A 21,373-nucleotide genomic window follows, 5' to 3' on the forward strand; every position below is an offset into this window, starting at 1 on the left:
ATTTAAAATTGACTTTGGTACTTGATGTGCTAACATTTCAGTGCAGCACACCTTCCTTACATTGTTTGCTTCTTGGTACTTTTTTTCATTTAATATTCATTTTGATGAGTTTGGCACTCCTCATGCCTTTAAAGACTAAGCCAAAATTTCAGTTTACAAACAGACCTTTATATTATTGGCTAAGAGTAACCTCTGATTCTAAAAGGAAAAAAAAAATGACCAAATATTTCTAGCATCCTAAAGAAACCTAAAATTTCAATGTCTTCTCCAAATTTTTCAAATAAAGGCAGAGCCAGAAGGTACTATTTTTTTCTGGTAAAATCCATCAGTTCTAGAAAAGAATTTGCTGGAGGGGGTTATAAGACATGGGTTAAAGGAGATTTAGACTTTCCTGTGGAATTGAATTTCTCACATGTATATGGAATTTATTTATAAAGTAAATTCTGTTTCTTGCCAGGACTCTAGTTTATGAGATCAGAAGAATGTTCATTAGTTTTGGTACTGTGAAAGCCTTCGGCAATCTTGATAAGAGTTGTGTAGCAGTGGAGACAAGCCCGATTAGAGACGGTTGAGATGTAATGAAGTGAGGACAGCATGTCCAGACAACATGGTGGAATGAGGTGGTGGGAATTGAAATGTTATCCTATTTGAAGAGCAGGACTTGGTGATTGGTCAATAGTAAGGGAAAAAGAAGAGCCTAGGATGACTCTCAGGTCTCTGGCTTGAGCAGTTAGTGATACAAGATACTTTTGCTGAGATGGAGTATACAGGAGGAGGAAGGGTTTTGTTTGAGGGAAGGTACAGAGATAAATTCAGTTTAGACATGTTGGATTTGAGTTGCCTCTAAGATGCCCATTGCCTCATATCTAGTAGGCAGGTGGGTATGAAGTTTTTCTATGGCTTCCACTTTCATCTCAGCTGTCTTCCATTGTAGACAGCACCTTCCACTTCTCTGACTTACCTTTCAGTACAAACATATCACTGTCCTTCTAGAAATTTGTTCTCTAGTTCCCTTCCCTTTCTGATACTATTCTTTAAAAAAAAAAAAAAAAAAGAGATATACTTGACATATAGTATTAGAAACACATTTTTAAAGAGAGTGATTCTTGGGGCAAAACTGTTCACTTGAGAGCTTGTCATTGAAGAGATAGCTCAGGGAAAGAAAGCTGTAAAGTCAGTGAGGAAAAGCAAATGAAGAAAGGGTAAGATTTGTTTGTGTTGTAATAAGGTATAAGAAGTGGCCTCTGGACTTGGCTTTGAAGGTGGTGTTGAATTTAGAGTGTAAAGAGGGCAGAAGGAAGACCACTTCAAGTGTGTGTGGAGGAGAGGGGGGCTTCATGAAAATGTTGGAAACCAGTGAGGCAGAGCTGATGAGGCCCATGACCTTATTGGGTTATACTCAGTAACAAAACAAGGTGGGGTAGATAAAGTGAGTGCAACATGGAAAAGATAGAGGAAGCTGCTGACTAAGAGGTTTTAATAATATTTATAGCAGCTCTTTCAAAGACAAACTTCTATAAATACTTAGACTGGATCTCTCTTCTTTGTCTCACATTTCTGATGTTTTGGTATTGTACCCTCCAATTATTACACCTGTAACAAACATTGCCTACCACCAGGTGGCTATAGAGTGATGTGTTGCTAGGGTAGCTTTCTCGTATTTGGGGCTAGTGTGGCAAAGGTCTTTCTAAGCCACAATTTAAAAATATGATCATCTATTTAATGTCCCATCCACTCTCTAGACAACCTTTTAGGAGAAGTTAAATTAATATCATCATTTCTCAATATTCATAAGCTTAAGGAATTGATTCATATATTAAATTCCCAAGGCAGGCACCAAAGCAAATGAAATAGAAGGATAAATAGGATTTATATTTAGTTTCCATGTACCTTATACTCTACGATGTGTTTTCAGACAACTTTTTTGTTTGTTATCCAACATTGAATTCTGCCACTTAGAAATAATTTTTTTACTCTTCTCTCACAACTGACTGAGATTCCCTATAGCAGAATTATAGCTGTGAGGAGGAATTAGAGGAAAAGAAAAGTATAGCTAGGCTCTCTGGTCAGTGGCAATTTTGGTAGTAGGAGTTACCAGAATATAGATCCAGTAGTTCTGCCTTCATTATACTTTATGATATCATGCCCCAGAGAACATAAATTTCTCAATTTATTTTTTTGTGAAAAATACATAAATCTAAGATCATTATTTTTGACTCTTCATATTAATAGGTGATGCATTAAGTTTGCATTAGACGCGTTGCTGTGGCTCTGGCATAGGCCGGCAGCTACAGTTCCAATTCGACCCCTAGCCTAAAAACCTCCATATGCCGCAGGAGCGGCCCAAGAATACCAAAAAAGACCAAAAAAAAAAAAAAAAAAAAAAGTTTGCATTAGAGCTAAAAATGATGCAACCTAGTTTTTAAAAAGCAAAACGCTACAATTAACATATCAAAATAACTATCACAGGAAAGGTGATGTTTATTGCTCTAAATTATTCAGCTTTAACACAATTTGCTGTAAATATTTGACTAATAGAAGAGTCCAGAACTAGTAGTTGATGGCCATAACAATGAATTTTATCTTTTTTTCTTTCCATTTGTGTCTCTGGAAGTTAGAATAAAGAATAAGTGGACTAAGTTACTGGGATATACCCTTGACTATCAGATTCATTTAACAGAATAATTATGGGGAATTGCTATGTGATCACCGTTATGCCAGGTATTATAAGGGTTGCAGATAACTCTTGACTAGGATCTATGACATCTCAGGTTGCTCATAATCCTATTGGTGAGATAAGAATAATTTTGGTAAAACAAAAAGAAAAAGGTACAGTGCTACAGAAAGCCAAATAATGAGCTCTAAGCAATAAATATTATACAGGTACAAAAGGGCAGAATCAATGAAGCCTGCATTTTAGCAGGGGAGAATCTTCAAGAAGTAAGCTTGTAAATTGGGATGAATTGTATATATATACTGACCATCATTATCTCTTCCACCTCATTAAGCAGTCTGTCTTTTTATATCTTATCTAAGTATTTATATAAGCATCTCATACATAGTAGGCACTGCATAAATATTTGCTGGTTGATTGATTAAATTTTGGGGAAGGACACTAAAAGCAAGCAAAAAGAAAGGCATTTTGTTTTTCTGTCAAATATATAATTATCTTGAGAAAAAATCTGTATTGACTGTGGAGAGAGTACTTTATCATTAGATCATAGTGACAGTCTGAAAGTAAACTTATGGATCTGCTTCTTAGAGTGTAGTGTCCAATAGCTTACTCACAACACAGAAGAATGAAGGTAAGAATTTGAATGCTTGTTGGATTCTGAAAACAATTTTAATTCACTGGTCTGCATCAATTAGTCATGAATTAGATTTTATTATTATTATTATTTTTTTGTCTTTTTAAGGCTGCACCCATAGCATATGGAAGTTCCCAGGCTAGGGGTTGAATCAGAGCTGTAGCTGCAGGCCTACAACACAGCCACAGCAACATGAGATCCGAGCCACTTCTGCAACCTACACCACAGCTCACGGCAATGCCAGATCCTTAACCCACCAAGCAAGGCCAGTGATCCAATCCATGTCCTCATGGATACTAGTTGGGTTCATTACCGCTGGGCCACGATGGTAACTCCTAGTCATGAATTATAATATCAAGATTTCAGTAAGGCCAATAGTTAAATTTTCAGTAGAAATGTTTCTCTAATGTTTCATATATCCAAAAATTGATGTAAATATTTAAATTGTGTGAGTTTGCTCTCCTTTTAGGAGCAGTATTTAAGTAGTATCTATCTTATGCCTAAGAAAAGCAAGGTTTTTTTAAAAAAACTTCATATATTTATATTAAGGAACTTTTGTTTGTTTAGACATGTTCTTCTATAAAAACAAGAGCATTGAATGTATTGTTGCAATTACTGTTAAGTAAGTACATAATTTTATTGCTACATGGTTAGACAGAATAATGACACATCATCAAAAATAGGGATAGAACAGCTGCCACTGAGAAAGCAAAAACTTTGACTAAATTTCTTTTGGGTGAATTATCTTTACTACAACATTACATTTTGATGAGTATGCATATTGGAACTAATAATTCAGTATTAAGGCTGTTGCAATCATCCTTACATGTAAAACAATTACTCTAGAAACAACTGCTTTTCAAAATTGTAGAATGACAAACACATTTTTTCTAAACAATGAATTAAATGGGACCACAACTTCATAATCAAATGGTCTTCTAAAGGAAATGTGAACTATTAGAATCCATAATTAAAAAGCAATTTGTCACGTGTTATTTTCCATCTTTTTGTATTTATATCCATCAAATAGTCTGTACATTCAAGACAGGATCTAGGAGTTCCTGTTGTGCCGCAGTGGTTAATGAATCCGACTAGGAACCGTGAGGTTGAGGATTCGGTCCCTGGTCTTGCTTAGTGGGTTAAGGATCCGGCATTGCCATGAGCTGTGGTGTAGGTCACAGACGCGGCTTGGATCCCACATTGCTGTGGCTCTGGTGTAGGCCAGCATCTACAGCTCTGATTAACCCCTAGCCTGGGAAGGGTCTAGGAGTCTACAGCTCTGATTAGACTCCATATGCCAAGGGAGTGGCCCTAGAAAAGGCAAAAAGACAAAAAAAAAAAAAAAAAAAAAAGGACAGAGAGAGGATCTATATTCTAACCAATTAACCACAGTTTGGAAATCAGTCTCCTTCACTGGAAAAGCAGAAACAAATATGAATTCACATTTTTCTCTTCAATTTGCCATTATTCTAGAATTTTAGGCAGGAGTATTTGTTTTTTATGAGTCCCAGATAAGCATCTATGTGCACTTTAACTTTCGGAGTGCACTTTTTTCTACTCTTAAATTGAGTACTTCTTACTTTTGTTTTCTTACACCTCATTAAAAAAAAAAATCTTTAACCAACACGGGCCTAGAATAACATCTGTAGTTCTCGTTTTGCTGAGAACTTTCTCATATTTGATCCCATTCTCTTTCAAACATCTAGGAAAATTTCTAAACCTCAACTTTGTTTATGAAACTTCCTTATCTAGGGAGAGCAGGCAAAAAGAAATGGGACATTTTATGCCTGCTGTGTTGATAAAATTTAAAATGTTTGAAAGTATCAAGCACTTGAGGGAACGTGAATCAACTATGCATTACTGGCAGAAGTATACATTAGTACAACTACTTGGGAAAAAAAGTTGGCATTAAAATTGAATATTCACAATGTGTATACACTATATTGTTTTAGTTTTTGATTGATTAATCAATTTTGTCAATAGGGCCATGTTTGATAAGATGATAATGGTGATTCACAGACAAAGGGTTATAATTGACCCTGTCCTACTCACTTAAAGCTAGAGTATTTTTAGTATTCCAGGATGGCTGAGCACCTAAGGGGGCATGCATTATTTGGCAAGGCAGCATAACAGGCTAGGGCAAAACTAGAAGGGATATAGAGAAAGGCTTTTTTTAAAAAAATAGGAACACCATACATTTATATTAATGCCTCGTTTGTAGTATTTTATTAATGACTTCATGAAGCAAAAAATGAAGAAAGAAATTAATGGTAATTATTTGCCAATGGCTGCTTGAGGTAACAAATTTTTAGTCATAACCAAGATAAAAAGTAGTAGGCACATCAGGAGTTCCCGTCGTGGCGCAGTGGTTAACGAATCCGACTAGGAACCATGAGGTTGTGGGTTCGGTCCCTGCCCTTGCTCAGTGGGTTAACGATCTGGCGTTGCCGTGAGCTGTGGTGTAGGTTGCAGACGCGGCTCGGATCCCGCGTTGCTGTGGCTCTAGCGTATGCCGGTGGCTACAGCTCCGATTGGACCCCTAGCCTGGGAATCTCCATATGCCGTGGGAGCGGCCCAAGAAATAGCAACAACAACAAAAAGACAAAAAGACAAAAGACAAAAAAAAAAAAAAAAAAGAAAAAGTAGTAGGCACATCAAGTGGATGGTTTTCTGTTTTGTGCATGTGGAAGAATGTGAGTTCCTTGCAGATGTACAGGAAAAATGTGTCTTTGTCTTTTACATTATTTCAAAGTAATGATCTACAAATTCTCTTCAGGAAACTTTAGGCAGTTTTAAATAGTCATACTCAACATTTAAGCCAACATAAAAAATTAGGTATAAACCAACCTGGCTTTTCTAAAGGAAAATTATAAGAAAAGTAGAAAAATGTGGACTTAATTTTTAAAAAATCCAAAAAATTTTAACTAACTTCCTCACAAATGGTAATTTGAAAAAGAAAAAAAAAAGAATTATCATTAGTGATGTGGGAGAAATTTAGTTGTGACAGTAGCTATTATTTATTGAACATCTACTGATGTCAGGTACTGGATTGGACTCTGCAAGTTATTTCTTCTAATTGTCACAACAGTCATCAGTCAATGAAGTGCTTGTTATTGATCCCACTTAAGATATGAGGAAATATAAGCCAAGAGGGCTTAAGTGAGTTTCCAAAGTTCCACAGCTAGTGAATGATAGAGCCTGAATCTGAACTCAGACTGGCCTGATTCTAAACTCACATTTTCTTCACCTGATGCTGACCTATGTATGCAGTAGCCATGCTGAGTGAATGAAACAATGGATCCTGAGGTGTTTCAGGTTTCCTATTCACTCCCTCATTCAGGCTGGTTCTTTGGCACAAAGCACAGGGTCCCAACCCTGGTTCCACTGTCTGCAGCACTGGCAAGTGACCCATTGGGCTCCTCTTTGACCAACTGGGCATCGAGCAGTGCAAAAGCAAATCCCACCACAAAGCTGGGAGAGTCATGCTGTGGGCTACTCCTGCATGCAGGTGGGTACATATCTCCTGGGTCCTGGGACCCTGACTAAGAAAAGTGAAGCGATGGAGAGACAAACCAAGCAGCTCAGCATCTGCTACTACTAGATAACGATGACTATGTCTGAATCAGCTTAAGAGCAGGTACTGTATAAATGCAAACGTTACTGCATTATTATCATCATTCTTACCAGCTGTAGAGCTCTTAGCAATTCATATTAACCCTCTCAGACTCAGTCTAGTCTAACTTGGAATGATCTAATATTGTCATGGTGATTACGTTACAAAATAAATTTCATTTACAATTGCTCATTAAGTGTTAGTAGGAGAAGAGAGATAAGCTATTTTCTGCTTTTGATGAGACAAAAGTGAGATTATAATTATCTTACAGATATTGGCTCCTGTGTATTTCTTTTGCACACATGCCTACAAGATTCCTGACATACTAGCCTTCCCCACTCTTTTCATTCCCTATAAATAATATAACAGTCTTTAAACCTAGTGCTGGTGGATTTCTTTTCCAGTTATTTCTTGTAATTTAGATCTACGCTCAAGACCCTAGCTCCCTCTTTCTTTCGTAATACCTTGGAAAATTCAAGTCTCTGCGAATCTCTCCCTCTACCACACAGGTTAGCAATGACTGGTTTCCCATTTTATGTATTCATTTTTGTTATCTTATTAGCAATGCTGTAAGCTAAAAGCAATGACTTTATGTTCCCATAGATCTTAGTACTTATTGCAGCACCTAGCCCAGTGCCTTGCATAAAATAGAAGCTCAATAAATAATCACTGATGGATAAACTCATGTAAATTACCTATGAAGTCATTCATTAATTCTTATAACCAGAACTTGAAGAAAGCTCTAGAAAATTGAATACCCTAGTTTTAGTACCACATAAAACGTAGCACTGTTTTATGTGGTAAATAAAACATAGACTGAAAACTCATTTGAAGTCCAGAAAAGATTAATATATGGGAGAGATGAATTTGTAAGTTATTTAAGCAAAAATAATTATTTTGAAATAAGACCTCACACTTTTTTATTGTTTACATCGTGGGTGGTAAACTTACCTTCCTAGGAAATGTCTTTAGGACGCTTAGTCCAAAAGGACATTGGGGCTAACTTCAGGCCAACATTGTAAAATAATGTATGCAACTTGTGGCTAATTATGATTTTACTATTTTCAGACAATTGGGATGAAGTATATCAGTGAAAAATATATATCAAACTACATAATTTCTTGATGATTGAAATATAAAATGCAATTTTTAAAAAACTGACTTTTTTTTCTGGGTTCATTTCAGCTGGTTATAAGTTTTTTTGTTGTTGTTGTTACTCAATGAATTTATTACATTTATAGTTGTACAATGATCATCACAATCCAATTTCACAGGATTTCCATCTCACAACCCCAGCGCATCCCCCCACCCCCGGAGCTGTCTCCTTTGGAAACCATAAGTTTTCCAAAGTCTGTGAGTCAGTATCTGTACTGCAAAGAAGTTGACTGTGACTTTTTTTTCCCCTGACAATTGGCAAGGAACAGATTTTTTATACTATATATATATATATCTTGTTTTTAGGGCCACACCCATGGCATATGGAGGTTCCCAGGCTAGGGGTCGAATCAGAGCTGTAGCTGCCAGCCTACATGACAGCCACAGCAACGCCAGGTCCAAGAGGTGACCTACACCACAGCTCAGGGAAACAGCAGATCCTTAACCCACTGAGCAAGGCCGGGGATCAAACCTGTGTCCTCATGGATACTAGTCAGATTCACTTCTGCTGAGCCATTATGGAAACTCCTATACAGTATATATTTTTAAATTTCTTTCTTTCAGCCATATTCAGATCCCACTTTTGTCTTGTTTTGTTTTACTTTTCAACTGCCATCTTTATTACCACCATTAAACCAAAGATAAAAAAAATTGAACATCAAGTATGTGAGTGATACAAAATGGAATTAGAAAATGGGCCATGTGCTTCTATATAAACTTTCTTATCTTGAGGCTCCAAAAATTGGCCTCTTCTTAAAAATATGAACATAAATATCTTCTTTCTTAGACATATGGCAAAATAGAGCATTCATATGACCTACTAACTTTGTGAATGAATGTGTTATGATACAGAGTTTTATTTTTCCTCTTATTATTTAAAGCAGAATAAATGCTATTTGAACATCCCTCTATCCCTCCCCAGCCATATACACACATATTACACTGATAACAGGATGTGTGAAGAGAGTGTTTTTAAATAGATCTTTAAAATTTAATTTCTTAAAATAATGTAGTCCAGGGACTTATCTTGGAAGTCCATGTGGGCAGGTGAGAATCTGTCAACTTAATGTCTGTTCTCAGCATTTTTCCTAAGGGCAACATGCTATTTTGCTTCCCACGTAATTATTTTTGCTTTTCTTTTTCCTGCTTGTGTGCTTTAATTTCATTTAGAATGATGAGGATGGAAGAGTATGATTGTTTAGATTCTCTTATGATGTAAAACTTTCTTTGTAATGAAGACCATGAATTCTCTTTAATAAACATCTGCTTCTAGTTGAATGAAGTGTTTTTTAGTATAGAATGTAGTATTCAAAAGAAAAAGCAATTTATCTAGGAAATGCATCTTTCCTTGTTGCATTTACCCTCTTTCTGGCTTGATGTATCTGTTTTGCCTATTTGTCCTTCGTTACTGTCAAGACAGCAAATTTCTATCTGGAGCAGATGGTGTAACTGCCATTGTTCAAGTGCTTAAAATGCACTCTGCTGCAGGGAGCTTTTATCATTAAACCTGTAATTTGGCAATACTAATAAATTAAAACTATGGACTGTTCTTTCTGGGATGTCTGAACCTTTGTTACATATCTGAAGAGAAAATACATACTTGTATTATGAAAATTATATCAAAAACTTATTTGATTATTTGCTAACAAATCAATGTAAAGATTTCTTTCATTAAGTTAATACACAGTATGATGGTTGGGTAAATGCTATAAAATTTTACTCAGCCATTTATTGTCTGAATTTGTCATGGACTTTGTTTCCTTTATTTATGTCTCCATATTTTATCTCCCCCCCTCAAATTTAAATCATAGTGTGTCTTGATACTTTTTGAATGGACTGTTTAAATCTATTTTTAAACTTCAAATTTAGCTCTTTTTGTCTGTAGCTCCTACTAGCACCTGCCTCACCTGCCCCACATGAAAGCCATATTTCATGTTTTATCATCAGGAAAGAATTAAAGACAATGACAATTTTTTTCGCTCTTAGCCACATTTTCAATATTGGAATGGTGACAAATGAAGCAACAGAAGTTTTGCACTTAACTTTATCCTTGCAGTTTTAAAGCAACAACTGACTGTTGTGTGGAAACATTCATAATGACTTGTAAGCAAACAAAACATGCATACGCGTATTCAGTAGAATTCCACAATGTTTATGATTTTTCAGCGATTACTTCTTTAGAAATAATTCAACTCAGTATAATAAGGTAAATTATAAACAATACCCCATAGTTTTACAATGAGCAGTGAATGATCCTGATTGAACATGTGTTGAGAAAGTCAGTTGCCCAGGATAGTCACAGTTTACACTTAATGAACAAATATGAATACTTTTTTGACTCTCAAAAGTGTCCCAATTTGTACGCTGTTACATGCTTCTTCTATTTCTTCTGCATCCATATAAACCTAAGAGTTATGTGCTGAGCTACATGAAAGAACTATAAGCAAATGTCCCTTACCCAGAGGAACATGCAGACTTATTAATGACAAAAGAAATGCACATGAAATCATTGCAAAATAATCCACAATTCTTTGTATTAAAATTCCAAATATGTGGTATAGGCAGTAAGCCCTGTGGAAATTCAAAGAGATAAATGGATAAATGGTCATAGTCCCAGTAGGGGATGAGAAGGAGAGAAGTCAAGATTTTATATAGTTGCATGAAAAGCAGAGGTGTCAGAAAAAATAGGAGCTAAAATAGGGTTTGATAATAAGTGACTGCTCTAAAGAAAGCAAATTATTAAGATTTAGAACTGAGGGGTATTTTTTTTCTCCAGATTATACCTGTACATATAGAATGGTGTAAATGTTGCTATAAGGGGTTTCCCCTTACTTTTTTGCATGGTTCAGTATAGAACAGAAAACTGAAGTCCTTTCAGGAAAATATTCCGAATGAATTCCAAGTGCTAAGAAATTTCTACTAGCTTTCCAGGTAGTCCCATTGAAAATTTTAAATTTTCAGTGCATTTTTTTTTCAGAAATACATGCTCCTGTACATTTAAATCTGTAAATGTACTAAAGCAACTATATAAATCATTAAATCAGAAATATGAACAGCTGAAAACTGATAGGAACCTAAAATAGATCGTAAGTAAATCATTTGGAATCTCTTTTCAGATACACTGCTCAGAATTTTAAGTCATGTTTTTAAAATTCTGCCAGTCATAGTAGACTATTCTACCCCTTGATTTACAAAATACTTAAACTTAGAAAACTTCTGACTAAAGCTGTGCACGGGGGGGGGGGGGGGGGCAGTGGTGAGCATAGGGAGAGCAAAAGCAAAAGGCATATGGAATCACTTGACAATGTGTTGAAATATTAACGCACAGATATCTCTAACTAAGTCTGTTTTAAAATTAAGGCCAAATTTGAAAGTAGATTATTTCATTTGAAAATGGCTTCAGTTATTTGGTGGTATAGAAGTAAACACAATTCAAACCCCTATTCATTTTCTCTGTGTGTGTGTGTGTGTTCAATCATTGCTCTGGCAAAATAAGAGCATGATCCAAATTCGATGCCTCATTCCCAAACTTCTGGAGATTGGTGACACCTTATAGAGCTTTTGGAAGGGGGCAGGCATAAAACAAGAGAAGAAAAATTAAGATGTTAACTCACACTGAGATCTGAAGGGTTAACCAGTTGTAGATAATCCAAAAAGCTGAGACTCTGAGCAAGGCAAATTTGTTTTTTTAAAAGACAGTATGATTGCAGTTGAAGAAAGCCAGCACTGGCTAAGTGTAAGAACAAAAAGAAAGGAATCTAAGTGGAGATTTAGAAAGATAGATACTTGGAAGGAAGGGTACTCTCTTTCTGATGAGCTATGAAATTTTCTAGGGCAGAAAGCATTGTAAGAAGGTACATCTGCACCCACAGTGCTTCAGAGCAATTGACTGGACTCTATAACAAAGTTATAGATTACTTTGTCTTTTTTTTTTTTCGTTTATAATGATTTTTATTTTTTCCATTATAGCTGGTTTACAGTGTTTTGTCAATTTTCTACTGTACAGCAAGGTGACCCAGTCACACATAAATGTATACATTCATTTTTCTCACATTATCATGCTCCATCTTAAGTGACTAGACCTAGTTCCCAGTGCTATACAGCAGGATCTCATTGCCAATCCATTCCAAAGGCAACAGTCTGCATCTGTTAACCCGAAGCTCCCAATCCATCCCACTCCCTCCCCCTCCTCCCACCTTGGCAACCACAAATCTGTTCTCCATGTCCATGATTTTCTTTTCTGTGGAAAGGTTCATTTGTGCTGTATATTAGATTCCAGACCTAAATGTCCATCAACAGATGATTGGATTAAGAAGATGTGGTATGTATACACAATGGAATACTACTTAGCCATAAAAAAGAACAAAATAATGCCATTTGCAGCAATATGGATGGAACTAGTGACTCTCATACTAAGTGAAGTAAGTCAAAAGGAGAAAGACAAATACCATATGATATCTCTTATATCTGGAATCTAATATACTTTGTCTTTTTAATGTAGAAGGGAATGATCGATTAAATGGAATGTTTCACTGATTTTTCAAAACAAAACTACTTACAGAATCTCAGAAATGGGCAGCTCCTTCTCAGATGAACTAATGTGAACCTAATCATTTCCTGAACCGCGTATTAAGAACAAAGTTGAGAAGCAGCAACAAGATAGCCAGACAGTTCAATACAATATAGAAATTCATAATTTAAGGATCAAGCTTGTCAGTTTTAATACCTTCAAATAGGGCTTTCACAGCATCTGTCGTGATCCATTTTTGAAATGCAGAGGCATGAGATGTGATATTCCCTGGGCCTAACTGTTAGTAAACATAGAGATCAAATACGTTGTAAATGGATTTTTTTTTTTTCTTTTTAGGGTTGCACCCACGGCATATGGAGGTTCCCAGGCTAGGGGTTGAGGGTCCAAATCGGAGCTAGAGCTGCCATCCCACACCACAGACACAGCAACTCAGGATCCGAGCTGCAGGTGCGACCTACACCATAGCTTGTGGCAACGCTGGATCCTTAACCCAGTGAGCAAGGCCAGGGGTCAAACCTGCATCCTCATGGATACTAGTCAGGTTCGTTTCCACTGAGCCACAATGGGAACTCCCTGTAAATGGAATTCTTATACAACTTTAAAAGTGATTATTTGTAATATGCCTTTGGCCATTATGTAATATTATCTCATTACATTATATACTACTATGTCAACTGTTTCAATAATATTCTAAGGGAAGGATGAATATCCTTACTGATCTTTAATATTTTGGGTTTTGCTTTTACTTAAGCAGCTCCATAAATGAATATTCATTTGGTACATTATTTTTATTATGACAAGAAATATCAATGGCTTCTCCTGTTACAATAAATAGCTCTATGAATATTCTGATCATATTTATTGATTTCTATTGTGATAAAAACCATGTGAAATAAATACCTCAAATGCCATTTACTGATGATTAAATTGTACATATTGTTAAATTCCATTTACAAATTCTGTGAGAAATTTATTTTTTAAGGAAAACATATGATCAGAATATAGACCCATCTGTTAGGGGAGTCCAAGCCTTTTCCAGAAGGTTGTATTCTGTCATCATCATATAAAGAATCCTGATTTGTTCAAGGAATATTTTCAATCTAAAATCTAGGAGGCAGGTGCTCACTTGTCCTCCTCCATGCTTAGAAAATACAGGGAGGAGGCCAGAGTGGCAACTGTCACTACGATTGATTTCCTTGGGATACGAGATTGACCAGGTGATTGTAATCAGTGGATTGAGAACTTTTGCAGAACAGAGACTTATTTTCAAACTCCTCAAGGTAGAACAAAGCAGTTATGTTTTGAAATTTAAATTTTTGAAATGCAAGATACTTTTCACATGTCATCTCTTCTTCTAAACAGTACAATTAATATTTAAGCCATGTGTTGTTCACAGACTATAAAGTTGCAATGATAAAATGTACACCCAATGACAAGCATAGTGATAACTTAGTATATTCTCATTTAAAGGTGAAGAACCAATTCTGTGAAATGCTGAGAGTGATTTTCTGACTAGCTCTTATATTGAAGGGTTTTTTTTCCTAATTGATTAACTTCAGAAATTAAAAAAAAAAAAAAATTCCTGTCTTTCCAGGCTTGGCTAGATGCAAGTGGTAGTTCATATAAGTTTCAACAAGGGAAAACATTTCCTTTCAGTAACTGCTTTCAACATTTTACTTTTTTTCCACAATAAAGTTCAAATCACTCTCTAGAACAAAGTGTGTCTATTTCCCAGTAGCTGATAATGAACACAGTTCATTGAAAAAGAATATTATGGCATTATATATTATGCCATTACATCAAGCGGTAGACTTCATTCAGGCAATAATAAAATAAACTGCATTAATAGGTATACACCTTTGGAAATATCAAGTCTAAATTTCATAGTTTAGGTCTTATTACTGTACCTTAAATGAAAAAAGATGCAATTCAGGGAGTTCCCATTGTGGTTCAGCAAGTTACAAACCTGACTAGTATCCATGAGGATGAGGTTTTGATCCCTGGTCTGTCAGAGAGTTAAGGATCCAGCATTTCTGTGAGCTGTAGTGTAGGTGGCAGAGGCAGCTCCGATTCCACATTGCTGTAGCTGTGGCAGAGGCTGGCAGCTGCATCTCCAATTCAAGCCCTAGCCTGGGAACTTCCATAAGCTGCAGGTGCAACCCTAAAAAGCAAAATAATAATAATAATAATACAATTTAAACAGAATTTTAACTGAATATTTGTATTAATATTATGTGATATCTATGTCAAAACTTTTTAAAAACCTAAGGAAACTTCTTATTTTGAAGCTACTGTGGGAATATACAAGTTAGTATTTTATATATAACATGGTGGATGCCATTCAGTGTAGTAAATGGGGAGTATTTAATTTTGCATGTTTTTATTGTTTATGTATTTACTTATGCTTTTAATGGTTGTTTCTTGGTTTTTATTTTGTGTACGAGGTTACTATACCAAAATGATAAGCTTTTTATAGCTTCTGAGTTTCTTTCTTTTTTTTTTTTTTTTTTTTGTCTTTTGTTGTTGTTGTTGTTGCTATTTCTTGGGCCGCTCCCGCGGCATATGGAGGTTCCCAGGCTAGGGGTCCAATCGGAGCTGTAGCCACCGGCCTACGCCAGAGCCACAGCAACGCAGGATCCGAACCGCGTCTGCAACCTACACCACAGCTCACTGCAACGCCGGATCGTTAACCCACTGAGCAAGGGGCAGGGACCGAACCCGCAACCTCATGGTTCCTAGTCGGATTCGTTAACCACTGCGCCACGACGGGCACTCCCTTCTGAGTTTCTTTAGAAAAGTGTATGATGTTATAATTTAGGATTTTGAACCACAGCAGTTTTATGTAAATTAGTTTTTTTTTTTTTAAATACAATTCCAACCATCTTAACTAAACCTGGCAAAGGTAGTGGCTCAGCTCATATATCCAAACTAAAATAAGGTAGTAGGGAGTACAGGACTTGGAATTGATGGCATCTTAGAATTTGAAAAGTTGTCATAACTGCTTCCTTCTTCATTCTTTCATTTCTTATTTCAGCTTTTGTCCATGTGCTAGCCTCATTCTCTTAAACTGTTCTGTGTGTCAGGAAATGTGACTATTATCATCTCTAGAGACCCATCCTTACAGATGATCAGCCAGGAAAGCTGAGAATACTTCCCCTTAATTTCCAACTTGGAAAAATTGGGAAGGACTATCAACCTGCTTATTTGGATCAAATCATTGTCCCTAGGATCATTGGCATGACCAAGAGGCTGAGGTATTATTACAGACCCAGACTGATAGAGTAGCCCCCTCTGGTTGGAGGAGGGAGCTTCCGCAGAACTGTATTGGTTGGGGAAAGTAGAGTTCCCCAAAAGAAGGGAGGAGGAAATATTGGAAAATCAAAAACACCTGATGTCTGCTACATAATCCAATAACAAAATTACATCTACACAAATCCATGTTTATCTGTATCTATACACACATGTATATATACATATATATCTCCTTTTAGAACATTAGTAGATTTTTATAGTCATGTTTTATTAGATCCTAAACACTATCTGTTGATACTATTTTTGATTTTTTCTTTTTTATTAAGGTATAATTGCAAATTAGTTTTTTATAGGAAGATTTCTTAGACTGCTAATGAATTTTCAGTTTATTCCTGACACACATATTTGTTTTCTTGTTAACAATAAATTTTAGCCCACCACCCTGATTTGATCATTGACTTCCAACTTTTGCATTTGGTGTTGTTGATGAGCAAATGGTGAAAAAGAAATTTAACAATGAATTTTGCAAAACAGAACCCATATTCTAAGAAAATAATTAGAAAATAGGAGACATGATTTTTTTAAAAGGAGAAACAATGTTATTATTAATAAAGTGAATGTGACTTTGTGATACCATATAACCTTTGCTTCCTTTCTGTGTGTAATTTTGTTCTATGTAAGTGAGATTTCTGAATAAATTAGCTGTTACTGTTTACAGAGCATCTAAAAGAACATCACATGTCTTTTAGCGTTCATAAGAGCCCTAAAAGCTAGATTACTTATTTGAGTCCAAGAAATGGATGAAGCAGTATTGATTACATTGAGTTCTCTACTTTGTCTTCTTTAATGGATATGCTGCGGTTTTTAATACAGACGTCTCACCATCAGCCTTCACATATTATTTATTAACGTCTTGGTTTTTTTAAAAAATGAAAATATGAACCACAGATAAATTGGATGATTTAACCTAAATAGTACAGGTAGGAACAGGGAGGAGTACAGCCTTTGATCTGAGGTTTTTTTCTCTTTGCAAAACCAAAGTTAGGAGTTACCTTGTGGCACAGCTGGTGTTGTCACTGCAGCTGCTTGGATTGCTGCTGTGGCATGGGTTTGATCTCTGGCCCATGAAATTCCACATGCCATGGATGTAGCCAAAAAAGATTAGCCAGTTTTAACAGGACAAAGCTCAGAGTGTGAAGAAACTTTGCTAAGAAATTATGAAAGTACAAGTTAATTAGAATACAGAATTGGAATTCCTGTTGTGGCTCAGTGGGTTAAAGAACCCAACTAGTATCCATGAGGATGTGGGTTCAATCCTTGGCATCACTCAGTGGGTTCAGTCTGTTAAGGATCCAGTGTTGCCATGAGCTGTGGTGTAGGCCAGCAGCTGCAGCTCCAATTTGACCCCTAGCCCAGGAACTTCCATATGCCACAGGAGCAGCCCTAAAAAGAAAAAAGAAAAAAAAAGAACAGAGCTATTTGCATGGGCTGACAGTTATTAATTACTGTCATTGTATTGGGCTGGCTCAATTTTATGCAATTTGCTGCTAAACAAAACAAAAATAGTTTCTGTTAGTTTTCAGTCTTGTAGAGAAAAACAATCCTTCAAAGCACCAACCAAAAAATAATTGCTCTATAAGGTGTAAAGAAAGCAGATTTTAGATTTAAATTTTTGGGCCAGTGTTTTTGGAGGTTTATTCCCTTGCTATATATTGCAACTCCAATTATAGTTAGTGGAACAGTTTGGGAGCTTGTGTACTTACCTAACTGAATAGCAGAAATTGTTAAAAAATCAGTGTAGCTAATGGGAGATAAATGTGAATTTGCTTTATTTTAGGCAATAGATATGTTTCTGAGAAGTTACATGTAACTGACTTTTTATCAAGCAAGTTATATTTTATGTGCATGGAAACTGTCTATAAAACCTCATGAGCCTCCTGGATTCGCATAGGAGCATTACTAGAACTACTAGTTGAAAAACAAAATTCAACTGAGTAAATTTTAAAGATCTGACAAAAGGAGACTATGTGGCAGTAGTTACCTTATTGGTTTTGACTGGAAAATTCCAAACTGACCAGTTAAGACTACATTTCTGGGGGTGGTTGTAACTGTAATTAGGTTAGGTATTAAGTCTTGGTTTGTTGACATGGGCCTTAGCATAAGTAACTCCATTTGGGGCTTGTTGTTTCTTTTTTAACACACTATGTCGTTCCCCTTTAATTTTTTCCCCATAACACTTTAATCAGATTATCATTTCATTATTAAAAATTAGGTATGCTGTTCTTATTTAATGGTTTATTAAGTTGGCCTATCACCTGCTTATGGGATCTGAAGGTTTTGGTACTTGAACCTCTGTCAGTAAGACTAACATGCCCTTACTAATAAAATAAGTACTGCTAGAGGCTTTGAGTTGATTCTTTTCTTAGAGCTGAAAGTATTAAAAATTGGTGCCCAGCATATTGTAGAAATAAATGAAAAGTGAGAACATAGAAATGAAGTTTTAGTCCTCGATGCTGAATTTCTTAACTGTGCTTAGTCCATAATCATGATATAAGTGTCTGAGGGCCTCAGGGTTTGGGCCAGACATACTTTGAGGAGAAGGTGAGTCAACAGAGAATGGTGGCTCAAATAATCCCCAAAATGGATTCTCTATGAAAAGCATTTCAGGCGGAAAGAACCAGAATAAAGCATTTTTCAGGAAGGGACTGAGAGTAGTAATTGGAGGGGAAAGACGCTTGAAAACAGCCTACAGAAAAAGCCTAAGAAAAAGCAGCATTTAATACCTCTATTGTTTTGGGAGACAAAAGAATTCTGAAAAGCCACTTAACAATTACAAAAGAGAGGGGAGGAAATATAAGGAAGCTCAGGAAGAAATGGAGGAAAAGTAATATAAATATCAGGTAGTGTGACAGGAATGAAAACTATAGAAGAAAAGAGATACATTGGGACTCTTGTAAAGAAAAAAGTGCCTTAGGAAAACAGCATGAAGGCAATAGCTCCATAGAGGAGAAAATAATGAATATGAGAAAATACAATAAAAAGCCTGAGAAACAGTCAGCAGCTTCCCCTGGGGATCCACTGGGGAAACGGGAGAGATGGAAGGATAGGGGAAAAAAATTTAAAAACAAGATCATGAATGAATGACAAAGATTTAAGGAAAAAAGCTGCCCTAATTAGTTGGAAGCTGACTTCAAAAGTATAAAGAGCAAAGTCAAGAGAATTTAAGAAAGTTTCAAGGGACTCTTGAAGAACTAATTAAAATCAGACAACCAAGTGTAATACACTTGAAAGCATGTGTATGTACTGTATAGGATAAGAATGCAAAAAGCAGGATTATAAAAATGCCAAAAGTTGTGGTTTATGCAATTTCAGGGCAATAAATCAAATTTAATAGTGAAAAAAAAATGTTGTGACAAGTGGTAAATATAGATTATTTCCGAATGACCTTTATTAGTCACTAGATTTTTTTTTAGAAAACAAACAGAGAGTTATTACAAAATGTAAGAAATCTAGGAGGGATGATGATTGTGGATGAGATGGAAAACAGGACAACAGAAAATCAGGTTTGTGAATATTAATCTCACCACAAAAGATGAGATTGCTTCTTTTCCATGGATAATCAGATGTTCCAAGGATTTTTACACTTGTTTAAAAAATAATTCTAGAGAATATTAAAGAATTTATGTATGTTATTTATGTTTTCAGATTCACTGCAGCTCATCTTTAGATCATTGAAGAAATAAACATTGGATAATTTAGTTAAATTTTATATTCAGAGAAGTAATTTAAGATCTTATTCAATGACAAATATTGATTGAAATTGTTAGAATTCTCTAGGTTATTAAAGTTATTCAAATAATATTTAATTTTTGGTATATTCATAGAGGCATCTTTGATTTCACCATATATTTGAACGTTTTATATTTAGTGCATACCAGGTATTTGCTAATGAAGGGTAAATTGTCTTTAGGTTCCAGTTTCTGTCTTAAGGAGCTATAATAAATTTAAACTGACTTTACAATTTTTCCTGAATCCAAATAGTAAGTTTAATTTGCTTTAGAAAAATAATATTAAATGTCCTTTGCACACCTGTTTTTCCATCCAGAAGTACAAGTTTTCTAAGGTACACACACTCCTCCAGGCAGTCCATATTATTTTAGAATCTATAGATCTATAACTCTATATCAAAAAACAATGTTTTAAAAAACAAAAAACAAAAAAAATATTTTGCCAACATGATTTGATTTTCATTTTCCAGTATGAAAAAAAGTTTTTACTCTTTATTGTAAAATGAGCATTTCCATTTTCCTCAGTTTCAGGTATCTGCAGGTAGTTTGCTTAGCATGGTTGAGTTTGGTAACAGTTCACTATGTTGACTAAAAAAAATACACAACCTGAAAATTGAGAGTTAAGTTTTATTTGGGGCAAAATTAGGACTTAAGCCCTGGAGACAGCACCTCAGGTAGCCCCAAGAAACCACTCCAAGCCTGTGAGGGAGGAGTTAGGATATATAGAAGTTTTTGCAACAAAGGGCAGGAAGCAGGAACCGAAGAGGCCTGGGCTCACTGAAATCATTCCTTTGACATGCACCTCAGCTATCAGGGCCGGTATCCTGAGTTTTCACAGCCTGCAGGACTCACTGGCTCTCACCCTTGCAGGTAACTGCATTTACAGATGACCGTGACATTCTTTATCCTTAACTACAGACCGGGCTGAAATACCACCCAAGGAGGAAAAGGGGGCACATCAGGATAGGATAAAGGGGAGGGGGGGGTGCACGCAGCACACACACATTTGACAAAAGTTTACTACCAGTCTCAAGGAGCAGTCATCACCGTGAAGGCTTTTAGTGTTTTTCTAGATATGAGGAGATGCAAGAGTTGGGCACATAAAATCTTCTCCTAAAAATATCTGACTATCTGAAGGCCTGTTCTTCCAGTTTTTCCCAGAGCACAGAGTGCCTCACTCCTGGTCTCCACCCTGGACTCCACTCAGGGGGGCTGTGGGTTGATAGCTGCAATGGTTCATGTAGAGGCTGATGGCAAGTGCCAAACTTCAGTTCACAACTAAATGCCTACTGTGTGCCAGGCACTATGCCAGGTATTGGGAACCCAAAAAAGATTTTTATATTTGTTGTTAATTAACTGCTTCCAGTCTCATAGAGGAGAGAAATGTGCAGACATCAGAAATGTGCAGAAATGTGCAAGTAATCAAAGTAAAATGGTATGAAGGCGATGGAATAAGTATGAAGTCTACAAGTAATCTAGAAAAGGGAATGGTTGGCACTGTCAGAACAGGCTTTGCAGAGGACATGATATCCAGCAGTACTCTGTCATGACTCTGAGATGACCAAGTATGGAAAGGGTCATAGGTCATTCCAGACCAAAAAAAGCATGTGCCAAGACAGAGGTGTCTTAAAACAGTGTAATCTGCATAGAAAAAGAAAAATAATTTTCCCTCTACCATTCTGAGTTCTTAGTTGAGAACCCCTTAATAAAAGACAGATTAAGAAGT

General features: G+C 36.0%; 1 protein-coding gene and 1 non-coding gene across 4 annotated transcripts in view; both read left to right on the forward strand.

Moving 5' to 3' along the window:
- Window positions 1-21,373, forward strand: part of HTR2C (5-hydroxytryptamine receptor 2C) — a 254,308-nt gene that overhangs the window by 37,722 nt on the left and 195,213 nt on the right.
- LOC146394755 (small nucleolar RNA SNORA35) lies at window positions 6,700-6,828 on the forward strand. The gene has a single exon (XR_014835942.1). It is a non-coding gene; the product is annotated as a small nucleolar RNA SNORA35 (small nucleolar RNA).

The sequence above is a fragment of the Sus scrofa genome, chromosome X (genome assembly GCF_054392235.1).
Source record: "Sus scrofa isolate SSC_HxYL_T2T_F1_AM1 chromosome X, Sscrofa_HxYL_maternal_Yorkshire_Landrace_v2.0, whole genome shotgun sequence".
NCBI lineage: Eukaryota > Metazoa > Chordata > Mammalia > Artiodactyla > Suidae > Sus > Sus scrofa.